Source organism: Argiope bruennichi, chromosome 10, assembly GCF_947563725.1.
Source record: "Argiope bruennichi chromosome 10, qqArgBrue1.1, whole genome shotgun sequence".
NCBI classification, from domain to species: domain Eukaryota; kingdom Metazoa; phylum Arthropoda; class Arachnida; order Araneae; family Araneidae; genus Argiope; species Argiope bruennichi.
The window spans coordinates 35,296,129-35,322,942 of record NC_079160.1 but is presented as its reverse complement, the minus strand read 5'-3'; the positions used below and the strand labels follow the sequence as shown (position 1 = coordinate 35,322,942).

At 36.3% G+C, this 26,814-nt stretch overlaps 31 non-coding genes across 31 annotated transcripts; 16 read left to right on the top strand and 15 right to left on the bottom strand.

Moving 5' to 3' along the window:
- Positions 1-62: 62 nt before the first annotated feature.
- Trnan-guu (transfer RNA asparagine (anticodon GUU)) lies at positions 63-136 on the top strand. The gene has a single exon. It is a non-coding gene; the product is annotated as a tRNA-Asn (tRNA).
- Positions 137-265: 129 nt separating this feature from the next.
- On the top strand, positions 266-339 carry Trnan-guu (transfer RNA asparagine (anticodon GUU)). The gene has a single exon. It is a non-coding gene; the product is annotated as a tRNA-Asn (tRNA).
- A 332-nt stretch (positions 340-671) lies between these two features.
- Positions 672-745, top strand: Trnan-guu (transfer RNA asparagine (anticodon GUU)). Its single transcript has one exon. It is a non-coding gene; the product is annotated as a tRNA-Asn (tRNA).
- A 914-nt stretch (positions 746-1,659) lies between these two features.
- Positions 1,660-1,733, top strand: Trnan-guu (transfer RNA asparagine (anticodon GUU)). The gene has a single exon. It is a non-coding gene; the product is annotated as a tRNA-Asn (tRNA).
- Positions 1,734-1,862: 129 nt separating this feature from the next.
- Trnan-guu (transfer RNA asparagine (anticodon GUU)) lies at positions 1,863-1,936 on the top strand. The gene has a single exon. It is a non-coding gene; the product is annotated as a tRNA-Asn (tRNA).
- Positions 1,937-2,065: 129 nt separating this feature from the next.
- Positions 2,066-2,139, top strand: Trnan-guu (transfer RNA asparagine (anticodon GUU)). The gene has a single exon. It is a non-coding gene; the product is annotated as a tRNA-Asn (tRNA).
- Positions 2,140-2,659: 520 nt separating this feature from the next.
- On the top strand, positions 2,660-2,733 carry Trnan-guu (transfer RNA asparagine (anticodon GUU)). The gene has a single exon. It is a non-coding gene; the product is annotated as a tRNA-Asn (tRNA).
- A 522-nt stretch (positions 2,734-3,255) lies between these two features.
- Trnan-guu (transfer RNA asparagine (anticodon GUU)) lies at positions 3,256-3,329 on the top strand. Its single transcript has one exon. It is a non-coding gene; the product is annotated as a tRNA-Asn (tRNA).
- A 129-nt stretch (positions 3,330-3,458) lies between these two features.
- Positions 3,459-3,532, top strand: Trnan-guu (transfer RNA asparagine (anticodon GUU)). Its single transcript has one exon. It is a non-coding gene; the product is annotated as a tRNA-Asn (tRNA).
- A 128-nt stretch (positions 3,533-3,660) lies between these two features.
- Positions 3,661-3,734, top strand: Trnan-guu (transfer RNA asparagine (anticodon GUU)). The gene has a single exon. It is a non-coding gene; the product is annotated as a tRNA-Asn (tRNA).
- A 725-nt stretch (positions 3,735-4,459) lies between these two features.
- Positions 4,460-4,533, top strand: Trnan-guu (transfer RNA asparagine (anticodon GUU)). The gene has a single exon. It is a non-coding gene; the product is annotated as a tRNA-Asn (tRNA).
- Positions 4,534-4,662: 129 nt separating this feature from the next.
- Trnan-guu (transfer RNA asparagine (anticodon GUU)) lies at positions 4,663-4,736 on the top strand. Its single transcript has one exon. It is a non-coding gene; the product is annotated as a tRNA-Asn (tRNA).
- A 319-nt stretch (positions 4,737-5,055) lies between these two features.
- Trnan-guu (transfer RNA asparagine (anticodon GUU)) lies at positions 5,056-5,129 on the top strand. The gene has a single exon. It is a non-coding gene; the product is annotated as a tRNA-Asn (tRNA).
- Positions 5,130-5,258: 129 nt separating this feature from the next.
- Positions 5,259-5,332, top strand: Trnan-guu (transfer RNA asparagine (anticodon GUU)). The gene has a single exon. It is a non-coding gene; the product is annotated as a tRNA-Asn (tRNA).
- Positions 5,333-5,649: 317 nt separating this feature from the next.
- On the top strand, positions 5,650-5,723 carry Trnan-guu (transfer RNA asparagine (anticodon GUU)). Its single transcript has one exon. It is a non-coding gene; the product is annotated as a tRNA-Asn (tRNA).
- A 10,179-nt stretch (positions 5,724-15,902) lies between these two features.
- Positions 15,903-15,975, bottom strand: Trnat-ugu (transfer RNA threonine (anticodon UGU)). Its single transcript has one exon. It is a non-coding gene; the product is annotated as a tRNA-Thr (tRNA).
- Positions 15,976-16,063: 88 nt separating this feature from the next.
- Positions 16,064-16,136, bottom strand: Trnat-ugu (transfer RNA threonine (anticodon UGU)). Its single transcript has one exon. It is a non-coding gene; the product is annotated as a tRNA-Thr (tRNA).
- Positions 16,137-16,221: 85 nt separating this feature from the next.
- Trnat-ugu (transfer RNA threonine (anticodon UGU)) lies at positions 16,222-16,294 on the bottom strand. The gene has a single exon. It is a non-coding gene; the product is annotated as a tRNA-Thr (tRNA).
- Positions 16,295-16,379: 85 nt separating this feature from the next.
- On the bottom strand, positions 16,380-16,452 carry Trnat-ugu (transfer RNA threonine (anticodon UGU)). The gene has a single exon. It is a non-coding gene; the product is annotated as a tRNA-Thr (tRNA).
- Positions 16,453-16,541: 89 nt separating this feature from the next.
- Positions 16,542-16,614, bottom strand: Trnat-ugu (transfer RNA threonine (anticodon UGU)). Its single transcript has one exon. It is a non-coding gene; the product is annotated as a tRNA-Thr (tRNA).
- Positions 16,615-16,701: 87 nt separating this feature from the next.
- On the bottom strand, positions 16,702-16,774 carry Trnat-ugu (transfer RNA threonine (anticodon UGU)). Its single transcript has one exon. It is a non-coding gene; the product is annotated as a tRNA-Thr (tRNA).
- Positions 16,775-17,021: 247 nt separating this feature from the next.
- Positions 17,022-17,094, bottom strand: Trnat-ugu (transfer RNA threonine (anticodon UGU)). The gene has a single exon. It is a non-coding gene; the product is annotated as a tRNA-Thr (tRNA).
- An 89-nt stretch (positions 17,095-17,183) lies between these two features.
- On the bottom strand, positions 17,184-17,256 carry Trnat-ugu (transfer RNA threonine (anticodon UGU)). The gene has a single exon. It is a non-coding gene; the product is annotated as a tRNA-Thr (tRNA).
- An 88-nt stretch (positions 17,257-17,344) lies between these two features.
- Positions 17,345-17,417, bottom strand: Trnat-ugu (transfer RNA threonine (anticodon UGU)). Its single transcript has one exon. It is a non-coding gene; the product is annotated as a tRNA-Thr (tRNA).
- An 84-nt stretch (positions 17,418-17,501) lies between these two features.
- Positions 17,502-17,574, bottom strand: Trnat-ugu (transfer RNA threonine (anticodon UGU)). Its single transcript has one exon. It is a non-coding gene; the product is annotated as a tRNA-Thr (tRNA).
- Positions 17,575-17,664: 90 nt separating this feature from the next.
- Trnat-ugu (transfer RNA threonine (anticodon UGU)) lies at positions 17,665-17,737 on the bottom strand. Its single transcript has one exon. It is a non-coding gene; the product is annotated as a tRNA-Thr (tRNA).
- Positions 17,738-17,821: 84 nt separating this feature from the next.
- Trnat-ugu (transfer RNA threonine (anticodon UGU)) lies at positions 17,822-17,894 on the bottom strand. Its single transcript has one exon. It is a non-coding gene; the product is annotated as a tRNA-Thr (tRNA).
- Positions 17,895-17,984: 90 nt separating this feature from the next.
- Trnat-ugu (transfer RNA threonine (anticodon UGU)) lies at positions 17,985-18,057 on the bottom strand. Its single transcript has one exon. It is a non-coding gene; the product is annotated as a tRNA-Thr (tRNA).
- A 632-nt stretch (positions 18,058-18,689) lies between these two features.
- On the top strand, positions 18,690-18,771 carry Trnas-aga (transfer RNA serine (anticodon AGA)). Its single transcript has one exon. It is a non-coding gene; the product is annotated as a tRNA-Ser (tRNA).
- Positions 18,772-22,499: 3,728 nt separating this feature from the next.
- Positions 22,500-22,572, bottom strand: Trnak-uuu (transfer RNA lysine (anticodon UUU)). Its single transcript has one exon. It is a non-coding gene; the product is annotated as a tRNA-Lys (tRNA).
- A 3,831-nt stretch (positions 22,573-26,403) lies between these two features.
- Positions 26,404-26,476, bottom strand: Trnak-uuu (transfer RNA lysine (anticodon UUU)). Its single transcript has one exon. It is a non-coding gene; the product is annotated as a tRNA-Lys (tRNA).
- Between the last annotated feature and the right edge of the window lie 338 nt (positions 26,477-26,814).

Below are 26,814 nucleotides of genomic sequence, written 5' to 3'. Positions count from 1 at the left end.
CGATTTTGCATTCGTCTCTTTCTTCCTCTTTGGAGACGAATGAAAAACATTGCATCAGAGGAGCCTCCGTGGCGCAATCGGCTAGCGCGTTCGGCTGTTAACCGAAAGGTTGGTGGTTCGAGCCCACCCGGGGGCGAGTTTATTTTAGAAAGGATTAAAAATATGTGCTTCTGAAGAAATCTTCACAGCAGATATCTGGTTTCCGATTTTACATTCGTCTCTTTCTTCCTCTTTGGAGACGAATGAAAAACAATGCATAACAGGAGCCTCCGTGGCGCAATCGGCTAGCGCGTTCGGCTGTTAACCGAAAGGTTGGTGGTTCAAGCCCACCCGGGGGCGAGTTTATTTTAGAAAGAATTAAAAATATGTGCTGCTGAAGAAATCTTCACAGCAGATGTGTTGTTTCTGATTTTACTTGCGTCTCTTTCTTCCTCTTTGGAGACGAATGAAAAACAATGCCTCACAGGAGCCTCCATTGCGCAATCGGCTGGCGCGTTCGGCTGTTAACCGAAAGGTTGGTGGTTCGAGCCCACCCGGGGGCGAGGTTATTTTAGAAAGAATTAAAAATATGTGCTGCTGAAGAAATCTTCACAGCAGATATCTGGTTTCCGATTTTACATTCGTCTCTTTCTTCCTCTTTGGAGACGAATGAAAAACATTGCATCAGAGGAGCCTCCGTGGCGCAATCGGCTAGCGCGTTCGGCTGTTAACCGAAAGGTTGGTGGTTCGAGCCCACCCGGGGGCGAGTTTATTTTAGAAAGAATTAATTTATGTGCTGCTGAAGAAATCTTCACAGTAGATGTCTGGTTTCCGATTTTACATTCGTCTCTTTCTTCCTCTTTGGAGACGAATGAAAAACAATGCATCACAGGAGCCTCCGTGGCGCGTTCGGCTTTTAACCGAAAGGTTGGTGGTTCGAGCCCACCCGGGGGCGAGTTCATTTTAGAAAGGATAAAAAATATGTGCTGCTGAAGAAATCTTCAAAGCAGACGTGTAGTTTCCGATTTTACTTACGTCTCTTTCTTCCTCTTTGGAGACGAATGAAAAACAATGCATCACAGGAGCCTCCGTTGCGCAATTGGCAAGCCCGTTCGGCTGTTAACCGAAATGTTGGTGGTTCGAGCCCACCCGGGGGCGAGTTTATTTTAGAAAGGATTAAAAATATGTGCTGCTGAAGAAATCTTCACAGCAGATGTGTTGTTTCCGATTTTACTTACGTCTCTTTCTTCCTCTTTGAAGACGAATGAAAAACAATGCATCACAGCAGCCTCCGTGGCGCAATCGGCTAGCGCGTTCGGCTGTTAACCGAAACCTTGGTGGTTCGAGCCCACCAGGGGGCGAATTTTTTTTAGAAAGGATTAAAAATATGTGCTGCTGAAGAACTCTTCAAAGCAGATCTGTAGTTTCCGATTTTTTTTACGTCTCTTTCTTCCTCTTTGGAGACGAATGAAAAACAATGCATCACAGGAGCCTCCGTGGCGCGTTCGGCTTTTAACCGAAAGGTTGGTGGTTCGAGCCCACCCGGGGGCGAGTTCATTTTAGAAAGGATAAAAAATATGTGCTGCTGAAGAAATCTTCACAGCAGTTGTGTTGTTTCTTATTTTACTTGCGTCTCTTTCTTCCTCTTTGGAGACGAATGAAAAACAATGCCTCACAGGAGCCTCCATGGCGCAATCGGCTAGCGCGTTCGGCTGTTAACCGAAAGGTTGGTGGTTCGAGCCCACCCGGGGGCGAGTTTATTTTAGAAAGAATTAAAAATATGTGCTGCTGAAGAAATCTTCACAGCAGATGTGTTGTTTCTGATTTTACTTGCGTCTCTTTCTTCCTCTTTGGAGACGAATGAAAAACAATGCCTCACAGGAGCCTCCATGGCGCAATCGGCTGGCGCGTTCGGCTGTTAACCGAAAGGTTGGTGGTTCGAGCCCACCCGGGGGCGAGGTAATTTTAGAAAGAATTAAAAATATGTGCTGCTGAAGAAATCTTCACAGCAGATATCTGGTTTCCGATTTTACATTCGTCTCTTTCTTCCTCTTTGGAGACGAATGAAAAACATTGCATCAGAGGAGCCTCCGTGGCGCAATCGGCTAGCGCGTTCGGCTGTTAACCGAAAGGTTGGTGGTTCGAGCCCACCCGGGGGCGAGTTTATTTTAGAAAGAATTAATTTATGTGCTGCTGAAGAAATCTTCACAGCAGATGTCTGGTTTCCGATTTTACATTCGTCTCTTTCTTCCTCTTTGGAGACGAATGAAAAACAATGCATCACAGGAGCCTCCGTGGCGCGTTCGGCTTTTAACCGAAAGGTTGGTGGTTCGAGCCCACCCGGGGGCGAGTTTATTTTAGAAAGGATTAAAAATATGTGCTGCTGAAGAAATCTTCACAGCAGATGTGTTGTTTCCGATTTTACTTGCGTCTCTTTCTTCCACTTTGGAGACGAAGGAAAAAGTATCCATCACAGGAGCCTCCGTGGCGCAATCGGCTAGCGCGTTCGGCTGTTAACCGAAAGGTTGGTGGTTCGAGCCCACCACGGGCGAGTTTATTTTAGAAAGGATTAAAAATATGTGCTGCTGAAGAAATCTTCAAAGCAGACGTGTAGTTTCCGATTTTACTTACGTCTCTTTCTTCCTCTTTGGAGACGAATGAAAAACAATGCATCACAGGAGCCTCCGTTGCGCAATTGGCAAGCCCGTTCGGCTGTTAACCGAAATGTTGGTGGTTCGAGCCCACCCGGGGGCGAGTTTATTTTAGAAAGGATTAAAAATATGTGCTGCTGAAGAAATCTTCACAGCAGATGTGTTGTTTCCGATTTTACTTACGTCTCTTTCTTCCTCTTTGAAGACGAATGAAAAACAATGCATCACAGCAGCCTCCGTGGCGCAATCGGCTAGCGCGTTCGGCTGTTAACCGAAACCTTGGTGGTTCGAGCCCACCAGGGGGCGAATTTTTTTTAGAAAGGATTAAAAATATGTGCTGCTGAAGAACTCTTCAAAGCAGATCTGTAGTTTCCGATTTTACTTACGTCTCTTTCTTCCTCTTTGGAGACGAATGAAAAACAATGCATCACAGGAGCCTCCGTGGCGCGTTCGGCTTTTAACCGAAAGGTTGGTGGTTCGAGCCCACCCGGGGGCGAGTTCATTTTAGAAAGGATAAAAAATATGTGCTGCTGAAGAAATCTTCACAGCAGTTGTGTTGTTTCTTATTTTACTTGCGTCTCTTTCTTCCTCTTTGGAGACGAATGAAAAACAACGCCTCACAGGAGCCTCCATGGCGCAATCGGCTAGCGCGTTCGGATGTTAACCGAAAGGTTGGTGGTTCGAGCCCACCCGGGGGCGAGTTTATTTTAGAAAGAATTAAAAATATGTGCTGCTGAAGAAATCTTCACAGCAGATGTCTGGTTTCCGATTTTACATTCGTCTCTTTCTTCCTCTTTGGAGACGAATGAAAAACAATGCACCACAGGTGCCTCCGTGGCGCAATCGGCTAGCGCGTTCGGCTGTTAACCGAAAGGTTGGTGGTTCGAGCCCACCCGGGGGCGAGTTTATATTAGAAAGAATTAATTTATGTGCTGCTGAAGAAATCTACACAGCAGATGTCTGGTTTCCGATTTTACATTCGTCTCTTTCTTCCTCTTTGGAGACGAATGAAAAACAATGCATCAGAGGTGCCTCCGTTGCGCAATTGGCAAGCCCGTTCGGCTGTTAACCGAAAGGTTGGTGGTTCGAGCCCACCCGGGGGCGAGTTTATTTTAGAAAGGATTAAAAATATGTGCTGCTGAAGAAATCTTCACAGCAGATGTGTTGTTTCCGATTTTACTTACGTCTCTTTCTTCCTCTTTGGAGACGAATGAAAAACAATGCATCACAGGAGCCTCCGTGGCGAGATCGGCTAGCGCGTTCGGCTGTTAACCGAAAGGTTGGTTGTTCGAGCCCACGCGGGGGCGAGTTTTTTTTAGAAAGAATTAAAAATATGTGATTCTGAAGAAATCTTCACAGCAGATGTCTGGTTTCCGATTTTACATTCGTCTCTTTCTTCCTCTTTGGAGACGAATGACAAACAATGCATCAGAGGAGCCTCCATGGCGCGTTCGGCTTTTAACCGAAAGGTTGGTGGTTCGAGCCCACCCGGGGGCGAGTTTATTTTAGAAAGGATAAAAAATATGTGCTGCTGAAGAAATCTTCAAAGCAGATCTGTAGTTTCCGATTTTTTTTACGTCTCTTTCTTCCTCTTTGGAGACGAATGAAAAACAATGCATCACAGGAGCCTCCGTGGCGAGATCGGCTAGCGTGTTCGGCTGTTAATCGAAAGGTTGGTGGTTCGAGAGCACCCGGGGGCGAGTTTATTTTAGAAAGGATTAAAAATATGTGCTGCTGAAGAAATCTTCACAGCAGATGTGTTGTTTCTGATTTTACTTGCGTCTCTTTCTTCCTCTTTGGAGACGAATGAAAAACAATGCCTCACAGGAGCCTCCATGGCGCAATCGGCTAGCGCGTCCGGCTGTTAACCGAAAGGTTGGTGGTTCGAGCCCACCCGGGGGCGAGGTTATTTTAGAAAGAATTAAAAATATGTGCTGATGAAGAATTCTTCACAGCAGATATCTGGTTTCCGATTTTACATTCGTCTCTTTCTTCCTCTTTGGAGACGAATGAAAAACATTGCATCAGAAGAGCCTCCGTGGCGCAATCGGCTAGCGCGTTCGGCTGTTAACCGAAAGGTTGGTGGTTCGAGCCCACCTGGGGGCGAGTTTATTTTAGAAAGGATTAAAAATATGTGCTTCTGAAGAAATCTTCACAGCAGATATCTGGTTTCCGATTTTACATTCGTCTCTTTCTTCCTCTTTGGAGACGAATGAAAAACAATGCATCACAGGAGCCTCCGTGGCGCGTTCGGCTTTTAACCGAAAGGTTGGTGGTTCGAGCCCACCCGGGGGCGAGTTTATTTTAGAAAGGATAAAAAATATGTGCTGCTGAAGAAATCTTCACAGCAGATGTGTTGTTTCCGATTTTACTTGCGTCTCTTTCTTCCACTTTGGAGACGAAGGAAAAAGTATCCATCACAGGAGCCTCCGTGGCGCAATCGGCTAGCGCGTTCGGCTGTTAACCGAAAGGTTGGTGGTTCGAGCCCACCCGGGGGCGAATTTTTTTTAGAAAGGATTAAAAATATGTGCTGCTGAAGAACTCTTCAAAGCAGATCTGTAGTTTCCGATTTTACATTCGTCTCTTTCTTCCTCTTTGGAGACGAATGAAAAACAATGCATCACAGGAGCCTCCGTGGCGCAATCGGCTAGCGCGTTCGGCTGTTAACCGAAAGGTTGGAGGTTCGAGCCCAACCGGGGGCGAGTTTATTTTAGAAAGAATTAATTTATGTGCTGCTGAAGAAATCTTCACAGCAGATGTCTGGTTTCCGATTTTACATTCGTCTCTTTCTTCCTCTTTGGAGACGAATGAAAAACAATGCATCACAGGAGCCTCCGTGGCGCGTTCGGCTTTTAACCGAAAGGTTGGTGGTTCGAGCCCACCCGGGGGCGAATTTATTTTAGAAAGGATTAAAAATATTGCTGCTGAAGAAATCTTCACAGCAGATGTGTAGTTTCCGATTTTACTTACGTCTCTTTCTTAATCTTTGAAGACGAATGAAAAACAATGCATCACAGCAGCCTCCGTGGCGCAATCGGCTAGCGCGTTCGGCTGTTAACCGAAAGGTTGGTGGTTCGAGCCCACCCGGGGGCGAATTTATTTTAGAAAGGATTAAAAATATGTGCTGCTGAAGAAATCTTCACAGCAGATGTGTTGTTTCCGATTTTACTTACGTCTCTTTCTTCCTCTTTTGAGACGAATGAAAAAGTATCCATCACAGGAGCCTCCGTGGCGCAATCGGCTAGCGCGTTCGGCTGTTAACCGAAAGGTTGGTGGTTCGAGCCCACCACGGGCGAGTTTATTTTAGAAAGGATTAAAAATATGTGCTGCTGAAGAAATCTTCAGAGCAGATGTGTTTTTTCCCATTTTACTTAAGTCTCTTTCTTCCTCTTTGGAGACAAATGAAAAAGAATGCCGAGCAGGACCCTCTGTGGCGCAATCGGCTAGAGCGTTCGGCTTTTAATCGAAAGGTTGGTGGTTCGAGCCCACCTGGGGGCGGATTCATTTTTTAAAGCATTAAAAATATGTGCTGCTGAAGAAATCTTTACAGCAGATGTGTTGTTTCCGATTTTACTTATGTCTCTTTCTTCCTCTTTGGAGACGAATGAAAAACAATACATCACAGGAGCCTCCGTGTCGCAATCGGCTAGCGCGTCCGGATGTTAACCGAAATGTTGGTGGTTAGAGCCCACCCGGGGGCGAATTTATTTTAGACAGGATTAAAAATTTGTGCTGCTGAAGAAATCTTCACAGCACATGTGTGGTTTCCGATTTATTTACTGAAGTCTCTTTCGTCCTCTTTGGAGACGAATGAAAAAGTGCGTATCACATTAGCCTCCGTGGCGCAATCGGCTGTTACCGAAAGGTTGGTGGTTCGAGCCCACCCGGGGGCGAGTTTATTTTAGAAAGGATTAAAAATATGTGCTTTTGCCGAAATCTTCGCAGCAGATGTTTTTTTTTTTTTTCGATTTATTTATTTACGTCTCTTTCTTCCTCTTTGGAGACTGTTTTTAAATTTCGGCATTAAGGTTATAAATTCCAAATTATTTTGTCTCCCGTACTTTATTGAAAAAATGATGCTATGCATTTTGAACCTGCTTTTGTTCGTCATTGGTATGAATAAATCACTTCACGTGACATTAAACACTTAACTATTTAATTGGTATCGCATCTGATAGTTATGTAACCTAGCAACTGTAATATAAAAACTTTAGAATTAAGACATGAGATAAAATACGTGTCTTTCTGTTTGTAAGATGTTTTGGTTCTGTATTTGTCTCAGATCCTGTAATGATCGTTTATGTTTTTATAAGTTTTCCCTGTCATATCTGTAAATAGTTCATCATGTGTTCAATTCTATTTCCTCGTAATAAATTGTATTTAAATTAAATCTTTTCTTTTGTCGGACCCAATCTTTGGAGACTTTTTATTCATCATCATTTCCACTGCAATACTCTAATATCAAACGACTGAATTCACAGCTGTTTTATAAAATATCATTGTAACAAGGTTATAGGCCCAGTCACTAACCAAGAGGCTTATGGTGACAAATAAAATTAAAGGAATTTAGAGAGGAAATTAAGAACAGACTATTGTGACGGCGAGCTGAAGTTCCTTTATAAAAGATGGAGTCAACTATAGAACCACTCGATGCTAATAACTACTCATCATGGCGAGATGATATCAAGGTGTTATTGATTGAAAGGAACTGTTGGCGGATCGTCATTGGATCTGAAATTAAACCCGATGAAACAAAATGTAAGGAATTAAAAGACTTCTACTGTAGAAAGGATAAAGCATACAGTGCTATATACCTGAACATATCAAAGAATTACAGGTGTATAATTGCCGATATAGAGGATCTTGTGGTAGCCTGGAAACGCATCGAAGATCATTTTCAACCCGACTCGCGTGTTCGAATAATAGGACTTACCGACGTTTTCTTTTCCTGTCGAATCAACCCGCAGGAAGAAATTGGGATTTACGCAGCACGTATTAAAAGAATAGTTGACCAACTAAAAGATGCTGGTAAACCAATAAGTGATTGGTATCGAGCTTTTCAGCTGATTCGTTTCCTGCCGCCTGAATTCAATAGTATCGTTCAAAACATCTATAGATGGAATGACACGGAATTCAAGTTCGACAAGATTCTCCAAGAGCTTCTTGCAGAAGAATCGAGACTGAAGCAAGCCATGAGAGACCATGAATCCCGCGTTTTCCAGTCTGATACAAGCATTAACATTTTGAAGTCTACAACAAGCAAGCAAAATTCTACCTACAAAAGAAATTTCCAGCAGACGAGGAAAAAGGGAAGAAAATCAAATGTTCCTAGAAGCAGCTTCATAGCGGAATCCAATTTAAGTCAAGGAGGTGAAGACACGTCTTGGATTTTCGACACGGCTGCTATATCACACTTCTGTGGAAACCGAAGTCTTCTCCAGAACTATCGACCAGTGAAAGGAACAACCATTTCCGTAGCCATTGGAGGTGTACAGTATAATATAGAAGGAATTGGAACTGTAAAGATGATTTTCCGGAATAAGGGTGAGTTGGAAATTGTAAATCTTTTGAATGTAATGTATTCTCCGAAATTAAGACAAAATCTAATCTCCGGATCACTCACTGATAAAGCTGGGTCGACTTTTACTTGTAAAAATGGCCAGATTACTGTATATGCTAAAGATGGTCGCAAACAATTTGTAGCCAAAAAAGTTAATGGTCTATTTTGTGTAAATCCCCAAATTGAAGTGCATCCAGACCATAAAAATGTAAATGCAAATTCCCATTATAAAGATGTTCATAAGTTTAAATCAAAAGTCCAAAACTATTCCACTTTCAATGCAAATAAGTTAATTGTTTGGCATAATAGAATGTGTCATATTAACAAAAACGACATTATACGAACTAGTAAGAACAAAAGTGTAATTGGAATGCCCGAATTAAAGGACATGGATTTAAATTGTGAACCCTGTAAGATTGCTAAATCTCGTCATAAATCTTTCAAACCTATTGGTAAAATTAGATCTATTAAACCACTTGAGTTATTACATATGGATTTATGTCGTCCCTTTCCTGATGTTGCTATTGGCGGGTACCGATATTTTTTGAGTATCATTGACGACTTTTCTAGAAAAGTAACTGTCTACCCAATTAAGGAGAAAACTGAAGTATTTAAGCATTTCTTGAACTATCAGAAAAGGGCCGAGAGGTTTCTAAATTCAAAAGTCATAAATGTAAGAACCGATAATGGCCTTGAGTTTTGCTATACAGAATTTGAATCCTATTTAGATGATTTGGGTATTAAGGCTGAAAGAACAAACGCATATTCGCCCCAACAAAATGGAGTAGCCGAACGTTACAACTACACTGCTGTAGATGGAATAAAAGTTCTGCTTAATACTAGTGATTTGACTAAGGGTTTTTGGGCTGAAGCATTGTTATGTCATTCATATGTTTGGAACCGTGTATGTCATGGTAACCAGATTTTAACTCCTTTTCAACTTTATGGTGGTCGTAAACCATCTGTAAATCATCTAAAGACTTTTGGATCCACAGCTTATTTAGGTGTACCTAAACAACTAAGGAAAAAGTTCGATATGAAAGCTAGGAAAGGGATAATGTTGGGTTATGCATTAAGAACCCGGGGATATCGCATATGGTTACCTAATGAGAGAAAAATAATAGAAACTATTAATGTATCTTTTGATGATGATAGGGTTCAAGAACCAAAAAGCAGTGGAGCTAAGCTGGACCCTCGCAAAAAATCAATAGAGTCTAGTACCGAATCTGAGGAAGAATTGGAACAACCGGTTATCCGTAGAACCCCAAAACCAGATATCTCTGAACGGGAGGGAACATCGAATAACAATCAAAATTCCGATAAGGTTATTTGGGAAAGACGAGCTGTTCCACGTAAAGATAAGTCTAGAACTGGCATTTATTACGTTCAAGGTTCGAAAGCACGCCTACATTGTCATAAAGATGTTGAGGAATACTGTAAGCCACATAATTTAAAGTATGAAAAATCATTATTTAACTTTTCTGGAAAAAATAAATATTCAGGAATAGTACATATGGAAGAGGCCAACGTATCAGATTGACTAGAGGTTCAAATCCCAGTTAATTTTAACACAGCTTTGAGATCCCCCCAGGCTGATCAATGGTATAAAGCTATGGAAGAGGAAATTAGTGTTTTAAAAGAACGTATAGTTTGGGATCTCGTTCCAAAACCTGCAAATGGCAAAGTTATTGGTTGTCGATGGGTTTATACCATAAAACTTAATGAAAAGGGTATTATAGTGCGATATAAAGCAAGACTAGTGGCTCAGGGTTTTAGAAAAATTCAAGGTATTCACTATGATGAGGTTTTCAGTCCTGTGGTAAATTTTTCAATTATTAGGATGTGTTTTTCTGTGTTGGTATGTAAACAAAAATGGCGACATTGTCAACTTGATATTAAATGTGCATATTTATATGCCACAATACAGGAAGGCATTTTTATGACACAACCACAAGGATTTGTTGACCTTATAAACCTGACCACGTATGTCATTTAAATAAAGCATTATATGGTTTGCATCAATCTGGGAGGGAATGGTTTTTAGAAATTCACTCTGTGCTAGAAAATTTAAACTTTAAGAAATTGGATTGGACAAATTGTGTATATGCGTATCAGGATAATGTCATTTTGCTACTTTATGTCGATGACATAGTCATTTTTGCAAAAACAGACATCTTAATCGAAAAGGTAATAAATCGTTTAAGTGCCCATTTTGATCTCAAAATCTTGGGCAAAACGCGTATTTTGCTTGGAGTTCAATTTGAAGAAATGGGAGATGAATTTTTCATTCATCAGTCGGAATATATCCATAAAGTTTGCAATAAATGTAAAAGGTATAACTATCCTGTTGTTTCATTGCCTATTGCAGTTGGTACAGTTCTTTCCAAAACCCAATGTCCTAGTACTGAAGCTGAGATTACGGAAATGTCAAAACTCCCGTATAGAAATATTTTGGGATGTTTATCGTTTATTTCAGGTAGGAAGGGACCTGACATTTGTTATGCCGTTAATATCTTATCTCAATTTCAAAGTAATCCAGGATAAGTACATTGGAATACTCTACTCAAACTGCTTGGCTATATTGATCTTTATTCGATTATTGATCATTCACAAGTAATTTGGATGACTTTCAAACAAAAATGTGTTAGTTTGTCCACTATGGAGAGTGAATATATATCGTTATGTGAATCGGCAAAAGAACTTGTGTGGATCATCCATATATTAAAGGAATTCGAAAAACATAATATAATAAAAGCTAATTTAACTAGCTATCTTCTATGTGATAATCAAGCTGCAATTGAGTTCTCTAAATCTTCTGTGGAAAATTCGCGTACTAAACACATTGATATAAAATATCATTATCTCAGAAATTTAGTTTTAGAAAAACTTTTCACTTTAAAGTATATAAATACTAAAATGAATTTTGCTGACCTTTTAACAAAACCTTTAACTAAAAGTGGTTTGTCCAAATTTTTAGATAAAATTTTGATTTAAAATGTCAATGTCCAGTTTGTATACAGGCAAATTGTTCATAATTTGCCTTGTGGCAAAAAAATTTTTTTGAATGTATATATGTTGTATTAAAATGTTTGTCTATTTTCATGTGATGCTACCTATATGGATGAGAGGAAATTAATGTCCCCGTCGATGCAATCTTTCATCGAGTACACATTTTCCGAAGCGTACGAGCTGCCTCTAATGCCATTTCGGAGGAGGTGAAAATGTAATCTGCCAGTGTTTCTCCTAGGTCTTTGTTGGCTCGTTTTGAGGGATGCATCGTCGTTTTGTCACAGGAGATGTTATTTTTATTTTTGTAAGTCCCTATTATAATATTGGAAACTCCTATATGTCCCCCTTCAATCCAGATGGACTGCAAGCATGTTATTTCTCTGAATATATTATAATTTGTTATAAATCTTAAAATGTCAATATTTGTAATGTATAATGTCGGGTGAAGTGAATCAAATTTTTAAGTTCTTTTATAAGTACGTGAGAGGCGCGCCATTGTTAGGAAATTTCGGCATTAAGGCCATAAATTACAAATTATTTTGTCTCCCGTACTTTATTGAAAAAATGATGCAATGCATTTTGAACCTGCTTTTGTGCGTCATTAGTATGAATAAATCACTTCAAGTGACATTAAACATTTAACTATTTAATCGGTATCGCATCTGATATTTATGTAACCTGGCAACTGTAATATAAAAACTTCCTATGGTAGGTATTACCTATTCCGCGTGTGATCATCGCTTAAGACATTTGACCCATGTCTTCAGATTTTATGTAAATTAAATTTAAATAAATGGCCCCTAACATTATTAAAAAAGAATTGACAGAACTTCGTCATAGCAAAGTTATGATCAAGCACTTCTTTTCAAAACTTATCAAATAGTCAAAATCATTTTATTTAAAAAAAAAATCCTTCTTCATATCATTATTAACGGGAATCAATTATTCTTATGTGATTGTGATAATAATGGTATGGAATTAATTATTCTTTCTATGTCTTAAGTAAATCAATTCCCCTTTTGTGACATTTAAGGGAAGTAGCGAGGCTGAGTGGTTAAAGGTGCAATCCATTTGGATCTCACCGTGTTCTCCAATGAGGCATTTGAGGATATCTAAAATGTTTTTAAAAAGTAATAAATACGTACATATAGGATCATCCATCATAATTGAGAAGCGTGAATGGAAACAATTTTGGCCGTCAATATAGTATTTAAATATTAAAGACTTAAAAATTTTAAATGTGAAAAGAAAAAAATCGTTAGTGCATTTAACTCTCGATTTTAGAGAACTATATATATATATATATACAGAGAGAACTTTTTTTTTCACTTTTTCATTAAAGAAGTATATAAAAAAAAAGGTATAGTAATCGTTGAAAAATTGGAATGCGAGATTTTGATGAATCTTCAAGTTTCAGATCTTCGTGAGTATGAAAAACATTTTGGAATTCCCTTTGCAGACACGATAACTCAAAACCATTGTGAGCCAGACAAATGAAATTCAGTGCATTCGGTGATTTCAATCAAGTTTGAACAAAATCTGTTCATAGGAAGTTTTTCGATCTGTTTGAAATCAAATAAATTGCAATATATAATGATAATAATAAAAATACAAAAAGTAGAAAGCTAAATAGATTTAAAAAATTATGCACAGTGTAGATTTTGTGGTGAATAGCATATAAGCCAGTTAACAACTGCGCTACAAGAGCATATGCTTTTGTATCCTGGTCATGTTACTGGACTGCGAACCACATGGTCCCAGCTTCTATCCTCTCTATCACAATCCACCAAATTGGTGACCTCAGACGATGAACCTTCAACCTTCGTACAGCTATTGTGGCGCCATCTACCCGCAACAAAAGTCGTCAGACTCACTTGACGCAGAAACGACTCACTCACCCGCTCGCTATAACGTTTGGAGCTACTCAACTGGGTGTAGGCCCATTAGACAACAGCTAAATACATCACCACTCAACAGCCATATCGTTCGTCTCACCTCCGATTCAATGGAGGGAGAGTCTGTGGTGAATAGCATATAAGCCAGTGAACAACTATGCTACATGAGCATATGCTTTTGTATCCTGGTTATGTTACTGGACTGCGAACCACGAGGTCCCAGGTTCTATCCTCGCGCTTCTCATATCGCTACAATTTAAAGTATAGATCCGTACAAAATTTAGTCAACTGTTTGACGATCTGTTTTTCCACATCCGCATACATGTATACACGTCAACTCAAGAATTTTAAAATGAATGAAATTTGATATGTGATCTTGTTATAACTGTGTTTCTGTGCCAAATTGTCGTTTCAGTTAGCCAAAAGAGAGTCACTCAAAATAGAAAATTCATTTTTTTTAAATAAATTACTAAACGCACAACTCTCATTTGCGGAAATCTGGAAATAAAAATATAAACAAAACATTTTGTTGAAATTTGTGGCGTTCATGGCGTGCCCAAGTTCCACGGTTTCTATACGGAATTTCGGGGAATGTCATATTTATTAGGGAGTATGCGAAAAAGTTTCACCGAAACCAATCCCGCTAACTTTAAATTTCAATCAAAGTTTGATAAAACTCAGCAATTTTTGTAACAAAATCAAATGCAAAATTTCCTTTTTTTTTTTTAATTTTTTATATACAAAGTACAAAGAAACTATACTAATCTTTAAAAAATTAGAACTCGAAATTTTGACGAATCTTTACGTTTTAGAACTCCTGAGTTTGTAAATCACATTTTTGGAAAATATTTGTCTGTCTGTGATATCTCAAAAACGCCTTATTTTACAGAGGATTTTGTTATACAGTCTTTACACCAAATTTCTAGATTTCTATAAATTTTTAAGCAAAATCCGTTCAAAGGAAATCTGCTATTCGAATATAAGTTCACGCGATAATTACCAAACAAATAGAGCCAGTAGATAAAATTTGCACGCAAATTTAACATCTATATAACAAATATACCCTCTAATTTACATCTATCAAATTTAACATCTGTACATCTTTAATATCTATATATCTATAACATTTACCATATTGTTACGAACCTGTGATGCTGTTTCCCAGCATAGCTGGTTCCATAGGAGGTCCCAGAGCTTGGCGACCATTTGGCGACCTGGCGACGAATTTGGCGACTTTGGCGCCAAAATAGATTATACCCGAAACATCAAGAATTTTCCCGATCCGTCCAGTAGGAACCCAGTTACGCCTCGAACGTTCCTGATTGGTTTAGAGGCTTCTAGCCCCGCCTCCTGAGACCTATAAAAGGAGCTGCAGCTGCCGGGGAGTCGACGGTGAATTGGGTCGTGGACCAGTGGAGTCGAAGAGTAGTCGGAAGCGACGGTCAAGAACTCGTCTTCCAGGGACTAGCGGAGCAGCGACGAAGTAGAGCTGCTGTGTATACTGTTGTATGCTGCTGTGTATACTGTTGTATGCTACTGTGTATGCTGTTGTATGCTGCACGTCTCGGCTGAAGATAATCGTCTTTTGTGCTGTATATAGTTGTCGTCTTTGTGCTGTCCTGTGTATCTTCGTGTAAATAAACGTCGTTGTTTTATTTTCTACTGCCGCCTGGTGATTGAGCGTTCTCCACACCATATAAGCCCCACTATCCAACGAACCCCGGAAATTTCGTAACAATATTTTGAGCCAAATCCAACAAGGAGTTGACTTCTGTTGGTCTATACTTTCAGAAAATGTAAACGGGATAGCTTGAAAACGCAATAACTTAAATATCAAACCGTTGGGTAAAGAAATGGTGGTGGGTCGACTACCTCCTATTGATGACGGGATGTGCCTCCCACGGGAAAGGTTGTACTGTGACCGGTGATGGCTGTTAGGAATCAAAGATAATTCTCGCTAGTGTTGCTGTTGCGGTGGTCCAATCAATCAGATTTGTCCGTGTGCTTTCGGATGAGTCAAAGTAACCGGTTATAGTTTACATTCCAAAGCCATTCTTGCTCTTTTAACTCTTAAATTACCATATCCATATGCGACAATTTCATTCGATATTTGATAAATCTATAATTTTGGTGTAGCAATCACATATTAAATTTCATTATTTACTTATTATGCTTTCAGATAGTAAAGAATATTCAGATGCGGCGCCTATTAAGCGATATTATCCCAATGACAGCAAGTGATCCAAAGGGCTAAAGTCAACACTATTAATAAATGCAATAGAATGCGCAATCTTTTTGGAAATGTTTAACTGAGTCCACCGGCTTAGAGCAAAAAGAAATTATTAATTACTTCTGAAATATTTGTTTCCACCTCTGTAATTAATTTTGAAAAAATTAATTACTTACAGAGCATTGCAATAGATAAACCAAATAATATTGATATCAATATAGTATATGTACCTGATACATCATAGTGATAGTACATAATGCATTCCTTAAGCAGGTAGTCGTGGCCCAGTGGTTACGGTGATGGTCTAGAGATCTATTCGGATCATCCCACGTAGGTTCTAATCCTAGTGTTTACGTAAAAGTTTTTATTTTCTCCACATCTGAAAATTATATATATATATTTTTTTCCACATCTGAAAATTATATTTTTCATTAACCCCGTCGTTCCCCTGTCAGTTTGCTCCCTGTGTTAAGCATTTGTTAAAATTTCCATTTTAATAATTTGTATAACTTGTTTTTAATGATTTTCTCTGTAAAATATTGAGCATTCATTGACAAAAATACTCTTTTACAAACGCCAGCCACCAGTGAGGATTGAACTCACGACCCCTGGTTTACAAGACCAGTGCTCTAATCACTGAGCTATGATGGCTCTGCGTTTGATTCGCCCTTGAAATGAAAACTTTATTTTTACGATAGCTATCGAAACATAGGGCAAGAAAAAAAAATCACTTTCATCAAGCCACCAGTGAGGATTGACCTCACGACCCCTGGATGACAAGACCAGTGCTCTAACCACTGAGCTATGATGGCTCTGTTCAATCGCCCTTGAAGTGAAAACATTCTTTATACACTAGGTATTTAAACATGGGGAAAGAAAAAAAAATCACTTTCATCAAGCCACCAGTGAGGAATGAATTCACGATCCCTGGTTTACAAGACCAGTGCTCTAACCACTGAGCTATGATGGCTCTGTTCAATCGCCCTTGAAGTGAAAACATTCTTCATACGCTAGGTGTCGAAACATAGGGCAAGGAAAAAAAATCACTTTCACCAAGCCACCAGTGAGGATTGAACTCACCACCCCTGGTTTACAAGACCAGTGCTCTTACCACTGAGCTATGACGGCTGTGTGTCTTCAATCGCCCTTGAAGTGAAAACATTCTTTATACACTAGGTATCGAAACACAGGGCAAGAAAAAAAAACTACTTTCATCAAGCCACCAGTGAGGATTGAACTCACGACCCCTGGTTTACAAGACCAGTGCTCTAACCACTGAGCTATGATGGCTCTGCGTTTGATTCGCACTTGAAATGAAAACTTTCTTTTTACGATAGCTATCGAAACACAGGGCAAGAAAAAAAACCACTTTCATCAAGCCACCAGTGAGGATTGAACTCACGACCCCTGGTTTACAAGACCAGTGCTCTAACCACTGAGCTATGATGGCTCTGCTTTTGATTCGCCCTTGAAATGAAAACTTTCTTTTTACGATAGTTATCGAAACATAGGGCAAGAAAAAAAAAAATCACTTTCATCAAGCCACCAGTGAGGATTGAACTCACGACCCCTGTATGACAAGACCAGTGCTCTAACCACTGAGCTATGATGTCTCTGTTCAATCGCCCTTGAAGTGAAAACATTCTTTTTACGATAGCTATCGAAACACAGGGCAAGAAAGAAAACCCCTTTCATCAAACCACCAGTGAGGATTGAACTCACGACCGCTGGTTTACAAGACCAGTGCTCTAACCACTGAGCTATGATGGCTCTGCGTTTGATTCGCCCTTGAAATGAAAACTTTCTTTTTACGATAGCTATCGAAACACAGGGCAAGAAAAAAAAAACCACTTTCATCAAGCCACCAGTGAGGATTGAACTCACGACCCCTGGTTTACAAGACCAGTGCTCTAACCACTGAGCTATGATGGCTCTGCTTTTGATTCGCCCTTGAAATGAAAACTTTCTTTTTACGATAGTTATCGAAACATAAGGCAAGAAAAAAAAATCACTTTCATCAAGCCACCAGTGAGGATTGAACTCACGACCCCTGTATGACAAGACCAGTGCTCTAACCACTGAGCTATGATGGCTCTGTTCAATCGCCCTTGAAGTGAAAACATTCTTTTTACGATAGCTATCGAAACACAGGGCAAGAAAGAAAACCACTTTCATCAAGCCACCAGTGAGGATTGAACTCACGACCGCTGGCTTACAAGACCAGTGCTCTAACCACTGAGCTATGATGGCTCTGCGTTTGATTCGCCCTTGAAATGAAAACTTTCTTTTTACGATAGCTATCGAAACACAGGGCAAGAAAAAAAAAAACCACTTTCATCAAGCCACCAGTGAGGATTGAACTCACGACCCCTGTATGACAAGACCAGTGCTCTAACCACTGAGCTATGATGGCTCTGTTCAATCGCCCTTGAAGTGAAAACATTCTTTTTACGATAGCTATCGAAACACAGGGCAAGAAAGAAAACCACTTTCATCAAGCCACCAGTGAGGATTGAACTCACGACCGCTGGCTTACAAGACCAGTGCTCTAACCACTGAGCTATGATGGCTCTGCGTTTGATTCGCCCTTGAAATGAAAACTTTCTTTTTACGATAGCTATCGAAACACAGGGCAAGAAAAAAAAAAACCACTTTCATCAAGCCACCAGTGAGGATTGAACTCACGACCCCTGATTTACAAGACCAGCGCTCTAACCACTGAGCTATAATGGCTCCGTTCTGGTTTATCGGTCATTAAATGAAACCTGACTTATAACATATTACTGTTCACTTCAATGAACTTGTAGCTATCATTGTGTAAATACAGAGAAGAGATTCTTAGATTTTTTACGATAAAAGAAATTAAAGCACTTAGCGTAGTTAAACATTTCATGTGTTCATTGGGGGGGCATTGGGATCTTCCCGCGTAGGTTCGCATCCTACCAACTACGCTCGAAGTTTTCTTTTTTCATGTAAGTAGAATCTATCCTTCCATTGCATTTAAAGATAAACATAGAAAAGTATTTTTTAAATTTCTTTCTTTTCCTTTTAAATACATAAAAAATACTTATGAATAGAAATAAGATGCACTATGATTAAGAATTGTTGAAACGGGACAGTCTATTTTAGATTTCAGAAATTACTGATCTTTTCTTTTATCCGATCTTAGGACTTTCCTTTTTTTTTTTTTTTTTTTTTTTTTTTCGTGGAAGATTTCATGTCCATCATTATATAAAAGACGAACTTCAATAAAAATATCTCATTGAGTATTATCATAAAAATATCACCTTTCCAGAAGATGCAACACAACACAGCGGCAGATATGCAAATATTTGAATACATATAAAGATGACTGTTTTGTGTGCGTAGTCGTGGCCGAGTGGTTAAGGCGATGGACTAGAAATCCATTGGGATCTTTCCGCGTAGGTTCGAATCCTACCGACTACGTAGGAATCATTTTTTAAAGCAACTGATTATTATTTTTCTATTTCTTATTACTTGCAGTGGAACAAAAATAGCATCTCAAATTTATTTGTAATTTAGATGCTTTTCTCCCCAGAAAATTCCATTTTCTTTGTAGCTCTGACATATCTTCTTTACTGAAATGATTTATTCCTTTTATTCATTTGTGGATAGTTGGTATGAAAAGAATTCATTTAATATTATCAAATGAATTTTATTTTCAGAGCCTGATTTTGTAAGTTAATAAAGGAAAGAATTATCAAAATATCTTATCCGTTAAAGTCAATTGAGACTTTAAATGGATATATTTGAAATGCGAACTAATTGAAAACTGCCTTAATTTATTGAAATAAAAAAGAAATGTATATATGCCTTTGCTGTTGAAAATTCAAATCCATGATACACCGTATTTGTGACTTTTTAAAATTATTTATTTCCACAGTATTGTTCTCCACAGGTTGTTTCTTATAGCATTTGGGTTTAATGCAGAAGTGCGGAAAGAGGTTCAGATGTCTGTCTTAGCATTTGACCGTAGTTCAAAATTACGAAATTCTTCCTAAAATAACATTTGTTAGATACATTAATGTCAAAACGTGACATTAATATAACTAATCTAATATTTTATCAGTATGAAAACTGAACATTTTCGGACATATAACATATCCTTTTACAAATATAATGATATTCATTTTAACGAAGCCTCATAAATTTTACTAATTTTCTTTTTTCTTAATCATTGAAACAGCGTCAGAGTAAGCCTCGTAGGCGTACTTAGGTCTCGGTGCTCCTTTTTCGCCTCTTAAGGTGTACGTACACACTAGAAGATTTTTTTTTTTTAATTTTAACTTTAAAAATCCAATTTTTTCACAGTAGGTCATTAATATACGTTTAAACTCATTTCAGTGAGAAAAACCATATTACACTAATTATTAATTAATTAAATAATATTTAATGAGCTAATTAGCCTATTTTTTGAAACATGATATCTTAAATTCTAATTTGTACAGACACACAACTCTAGTTGGAAATAATGCCTAATATTAGTCTTCATGTTATCTGCTTCAATCAACTTATAAAAATATATAGTTTTTTTTTTTAACAATTTTTTCATCAATGATGAATAGAAAAAGCGAGATTTTTTTTCTCTAATTTTAACTTTTAAATAGCTATTAAAAATTTATTTCTATATATATATCTTTGATTGAGGCACAAAACATCCGCTATTTCATACAGATTATTTTGATATACAAACAATTGTATTTGGATCATTTCTTGTTGAGTCATGATTGTTTGAATGAAGCAACACAATGTCAAACTATCATTCTTCATAAAATAAGTTTTAAAAAAACACCGTAACTAGAGTTTTTAATGAAAGCCCCTCAAGAAAAATAATTATAACTCGAGAAATATTTCGAATATTGACAACATCTTGATATCGTTTGAAAGCCAAAGGATCAGATAACATTATTAAGCAATAAAAAAATATTCGATATTTTGAACGATTTTCGAAGTTTCAAGTGTGTACATATACCAAACCTACACCAAATCTTTTTATTGGTTTTAATTCTCTATATAAGCAGGCTTAATAGCAAATTTTAATAAACTATTTAGCAAATCATTTAATTATTTATCTCTTTCGAGAGAACTCGTTTCATTATTTTGCATATTAAAAAGAGATTCAAGATTCAAATCTAAAATCAATTTTAAACGAAATTAAAAAAAAAAAACTTTTGATCCCAATCTAAATACCTTTTAATAATAAAATTGGCCTTAGTTTTAATTACAAACTTTACTTTGAAACAAAATACAAAACCTGTGAACAGTAATTAATTAGGAATATTAAAATTATGCTTTAACATTTAAATGAGGCTTGAATTTAATTTTAATGACTTCGAGTATAAGGAAAGCATAAAATTAATATACTCAGAAAATATCGCAATAAGAATATATAGAAATTTTTTAGTCCATTTATGTTTTCTGACCCCAAGGCAGTCACCTACTTTTACTATTTGATAATGTGGCCTAGAAGTGAAAATTCTGAAGTAAGTCGTCTCACTTTATGATAAACGACAAAATATACAGTCAGAAGTAATCGGTAGCTCTTCTCCTAAAATCACAGGTGAAAGATTTTTTTTAAAAATTTTTCACAGTGATTTAATTAGATCCAAAGTCAAACAACTTTATAATCGAAAAGAAAAATTGATTTTTCGAAGTGAAATTAAAAATTCGGCTTTTTTTTTTATTGGCAAATCGCGTGTTGAAAGAAAAGAAAACGATTCTGATTAGCGCAGTAAAGATAATTATTTTAAGCGTAGTAAAGTAAAATAATCCAAAATGTCATAATACGTCCATTAAAAGAATAACATTTATTATTCATTTCGAGATGAAAATTTTTAAAAATTGATGTGTCTGTATGGATAACTTTTGAAGAAAAATATAAATAAACTATTATAATTATCATCACGTGCTTTCAAATACTTAAAAAAAGTTAAGTTTTAAAACATTTTGAATTTTAATACTATTGTTAGAAATTATAAGCACAATAATAAAAAAAATTTGAAATTTATTAGAAAATTTTTCGATTCTTTTATATCGTTTGAACAATGCAGCGATTAATTATATTTTAAAAAACGATGCAACAGAATATCGTTCTTTTTGCGAAGTTGAATCGGAGCTGTTCCTTGAATGATTTGCTAAAGAGGTTTTACTACATTTAAAATCTTTTGCATGACGGCATCCGTTATCAAATTAAACAATTCAAGCTCTTTTTCTTTTTAAACGATTTAATATATGCAGCCATCAGTTTCACTTTTAATTACTTTCAAACAAAAAATTTTATGATTAGTTGCTGGTACATTTTAGTACTTTTTTAGTAGTACTTTTTTAACATGATAAAGCTTATGGGACGTCAGACTATCTGTAAAATGCTGCATACAAGCATCGTTCATATTGCTTCTCAGGGCTGACCGTCGGATCTAGATCTACAAATTATCCAATAGTCATTTTCTGGATTGTAGGCGCTTTCATTAAAAAAGTGTTTTCCAAAATTTGATTTTTAATAAATAGGTTTTCATTTAAAAATTAATCGAAAACGGTAATAGTTCTTCTCATTATAACGCATAATTCCAGAAAATGTAATAATAGAAAAATCATTTTTATTTCACTTTAAAAATTTAAAAAGAAATTACTTCTTATTGATATCAATTTTATTTACCAATATTTTTTTCTCTAATTAGCTCCTTCTCTTAATTAGTATATTTTACACAATAAACATTTTTTACTATATATTCATTATAAGCAAATATATATATATATATTACTGTACTTAAGTAGGTTGCGTTTACACAGAAATGCATTACACGTTATTATTGCTATGATTAATAATAAATTTGTAAAGCTTAGACAATAATCGAAGAATAAATTTTAACTCTTTTTTTGTTTTGTTTTGATTATCTTATTCAATCAGATTTGAGCAAATTAAATATTTCCGAATTAAAGACATATTTTCTGTATCCATATCCATTATTACGAATCTTTTTCATTAAATGATTTCTCAATCTATTGTTTTTCTACACTTAAATTATATATATATATATATATATATATATATATATATACGTTATTATTGCTATGATTAATAATAATAGTATTCAGTTAGTTGATTCATTGAATTTATTTAAAAAGTATAAACCTCTTTGGTGAAAAAAAATTAACGCCCGAACAGGGACTCGAACCCTGGACCGTTAGGTTAAAAGCCTAACGCTCTACCGACTGAGCTATCCGGGCTCGTTTTTCTGTAATCATACTACCTATGATACATTATTTTTATGAACAAATGAGCGCTTAAATAGACTTATTTCAGCTGAAAGAAAATATATTAGTTAATGTGTTATTTCGATAAAGATCTCAGTAAAATGCATTCGTTTCGCTTTCTGTTTGTGCAGCAGTTTTTATTCCGATAATAACGTTGTTTTGCCTTCAGTTCAAACTTAGGGTATTTATTCTTCTGTTTTTTTTTTTTTTTTTTTTTTTTTCTTTATATAGAACCCTATTAATTAAAGCAATTAATCCTTTACATCTCTAATCAAAGCGTAATCTTTATAATAATCATGCATTTGTTATTTAAGTGCATGAAATTAAAAAATTTTGTCTGTCCGTTTTTTACTTTCCCGTACACGAAATATAGAGGAGATATTGCAACAGTTAAAAAAAATTCGAACATAGATTTTGACGAATCTCCATGTTTTAGTCCCTGAGTTTGAAAAACATATTTTTAGAAAATGCCTGCCTATCTATCTATTTGTCTGTGTCAAAGATAACTCAAAAGCGTTTTGAACAAGATGGATGAAATTTGGTATACGAACTTTACATCAAATTTTGATATTTCTATTAAATTTTGGAAAAAATCCATTCAGACGATGTCTGTCTGTCCGACTGTCCGAATATACATTAACCTGGTAACTACAAAACGAGGAAAGCTAGATAAATAAGATTCGGTACACAGATTTAACATCTATAAGGTAGACACTCAACAAATTTTGAGCGGATCCAAGAAGGCGTTGACTGTCTGTTAATCTCCACTTTTAGAAACATATCAGCGGGGTAATCAAAAATGAAATGGCTTAAATATATCACAGTTGGTATGGGATTTTGTGACTGTAATTGTAATCCTGTATCAAATCTTTGTTTCAATCGATTGGAAAAAACGGGTCTAAAGCACAAATTCATGTTTGCGGATACTATTAGCGGCATGCCAGGAAATAATCGCCAAAAACACTCGCCAAAGATCATACAATAGATTCCGCAAAGAAACTAAATTCACGCCAAAACAATATTTCTTAACTATTATACACTAATGCCATGGAAGGCGTTTTCTGGGATAACACATTTATTTGAAAGTATGCGAGAAAGTTTTGGAGAGACCACCCCCGATGGTTTAAACTTAGTATTGTCCTTATCTTTTGATGTATTAATATAAAATTCGGCATACAACCAGCCCCCTTATGGTCTGAGAAATATTACATTAAAATGTTACAATAGTGTCTGTGGTGGAAATGCTCTGTTTACCTGAGGGAGGGAAAATAGCTCTTTGGTATGTTCTTTATAAAATTAAAATAAAGTAATAATAATAAATAACTTCTTCTCAAATGTATATTCTTGAATTCTTTCTTTTGATAACATTTAAAAGTTATGAGGATACTTTTTTAAGTATTCATAATTAATTAAATTCAGTGAGTTAGGATTAAAAGTATGTAATACTAGCTGCCATTGGCGACCCACTCTCTCGCCGAGATCAATGCTTTCTAAAATTTTCATTTTATTATTTTATGTAACTTGGGATACATGATTGCTTCTTTCTTCAATAACTAGATGATACTATACCGGGAAAAAGTCCTTTTTTGCTATCTTTCTAGTTATTTTTGAAAAAATGTATTGTAAATTAAATGTATTTGTTTGTACCTACTTTAAATTGTGTTTAATATATGTATTATTTAAATAATGTTAACAATATATATTGGTGCATCTGGCAAATATAGAGCGATCATATTTGTTTGGAAAAAAAAAGTGACTGACAGATTGTTTGTATCTTCTTCGATCAAATATTTTTAATTTGCATTTCAAACTCTTGTCAATATTCATTTTTAATGCAAATGTTTTTCCGTTCAGGCAATCAAAATACTCAGTTATTTTTTTAATTAAAAATAACATTTTTAAATCAAAATTATTTATATTCGTTTACATAATATTTGGTTATGCATATGAACATGTAAATATGCATTAATTTGATTCACAAAAAATTTCTTTTACAATAGGCGCAAGATATACTTTCAATTACACCACAAAAAGTATTTTTTTTCGAGAATTCAGTATTTGAAACTTAATGCCTCTTCACAAATCATAGCATTACATTCCAGAAATCAGAAAATATATTTGACAAAGGAGAGGGGGGAGGGTAATCAGGCTTCATTTCCACTCATTCCATCCTCCCTTCCAAATCCTTTGATATCCAAAAAGAGCTTTGCAGGATGTCACAAGGTAATTTAATCCTCTTATTCATTGATTGAGAAGTCAAGCCACCTCAGAAGAACCAAAGATCTTAAAATCGAAACCACAGGTGGGGCACGTGTTGTTCACTTTGCTCTTTTAAGATTTACTTTTTAAATCGCGTCCTATAATCCGATTGTAATCATCTGGAAGTCACAAAGGCGGTACGAGGCACCTCTCCAAACAGAGGTGACCACCGCTGTGACAATCCGTTCGCTACGCCCCTGGTGGTCCAGTTTGTCGTCCTAAAGATTGGTAATCTTCAAGCTCCATTGACTCCCTCCCCTTTCAACCCCAAAATGGGTAAAATGGAACTCACACGGAACAGAGCAAATTACCAAGAATAGTGGGGGTGGATTTCTTTTCTGAAAGGATATTTTCAGTGTCCGGACAAGGATGGCGGGATTATATGGAGCGAGCGGTCGAGAATACCGAGATCTGACAATTTTTAAATAAACCCTACAGTGCATCGCGCAGTCATTTTTCTACACGCTTTTTACTTCTATTTGTAAGTTTCGCATGATTGTTTCAAAAGGCAACAATAAATGTTTATAAAGTCATTTTTAAATGCCTTGATAAACATTTATAGAAAAGGCCTATAAATGTCAATGTCAGTACTAGAACTGAAAATAAACAGAAATGGCTGAAAACTTGGTAACTACTAAAATTACTATTAAACTTACTAAACTGAAAACTTGGAAAATTGAAAGATGGTTGTCGTATGAATAGTTCTACCATTAAAAATGCTATCAAAATATATTGGTAAAAAGTTTTTATTTTCATTGCAGAATTACTATAATGTTACTAGTTTTAATTGTACCTCATGCAGTGATATTGTACCTCATTCGTACCCTCATTCTACCTTTTCATTCACTCATTCATGCCATATCTATTAATAATAAAGAAGTGTGTGTGTGTGTGCGTGTGCGTGTGCGTGTGCGTGTGTGCGTGTGCGTGTGTGTGTGTAAAGTAATATTTTTTTTGAAAATATAATAAATATTTTTCACACAAAAAAAAATCCCTTTCACACCACTGGATTTTCAAAAAAATGGATTTCTATTGATATCAATTTCATTTCTTTTGTAGTTTCAATAAGTTTTTCAAAATCAGATTCAAACACAGTTTTTCTTTCATATAACCTCGCGCAATAAAATAACAAGATTTTGAATAATTAATATGAATATTATAGCTCGTAAAAGACTCAGCAAACATAAAAATCAGATCAGATTTTCAGAAAGCTATGCTTTGGCTAATGCTATACTATCTCTCATAACGTTGTATGTTTTTCTTTAATGTGCTAATGTTTTTAGGAATTATTGTTTTTAACCAAACATCGTATAATGCAAACATCGAATCGTTCAGAATGCAAAGGTTTTATATCATCAAAACAGATTAATCAAGATTAAGGCATCATACTGCGATATTTTGGATGAAAGTTTTGCATCTTCTTTAATTCTCTTTCAATTTTAGGACTAATAAAAAATGCTGAATAAATTATTTTTTAAAAAATACCAGCAAATTACCAGCTGTACGTGACAAACATAGTCTCATATAATACCTCGAAAAATAAACCGCCCGAACAGGGACTCGAACCCTGGACCGTTAGGTTAAAAGCCTAACGCTCTACCGACTGAGCTATCCGGGCTCATAAAACAGTTCTAACTCTACCAATTCAACAAGATTAAAATACAATGGTACTTATCGTGAAATCCCTTTATTTTATGAATAAATCGTACGATTCGATAGACAATCATACCATACGGTGTCATAATAATATAGGAGACAATATACGATAATATATACGATACTATAGAGGACTTTTGAAAAATATTACATGGGAACAGAACTCATTGTAAAAAAAGCTATTATTAATCTCTGAGAATTTCAAAAGAGGTTACTTTATTTAATCATCTTTTAAAAATATGAAGAATATAATTCATAATTTGTTAGGAAGTTATAACTGAATATCTGACATATGATTTG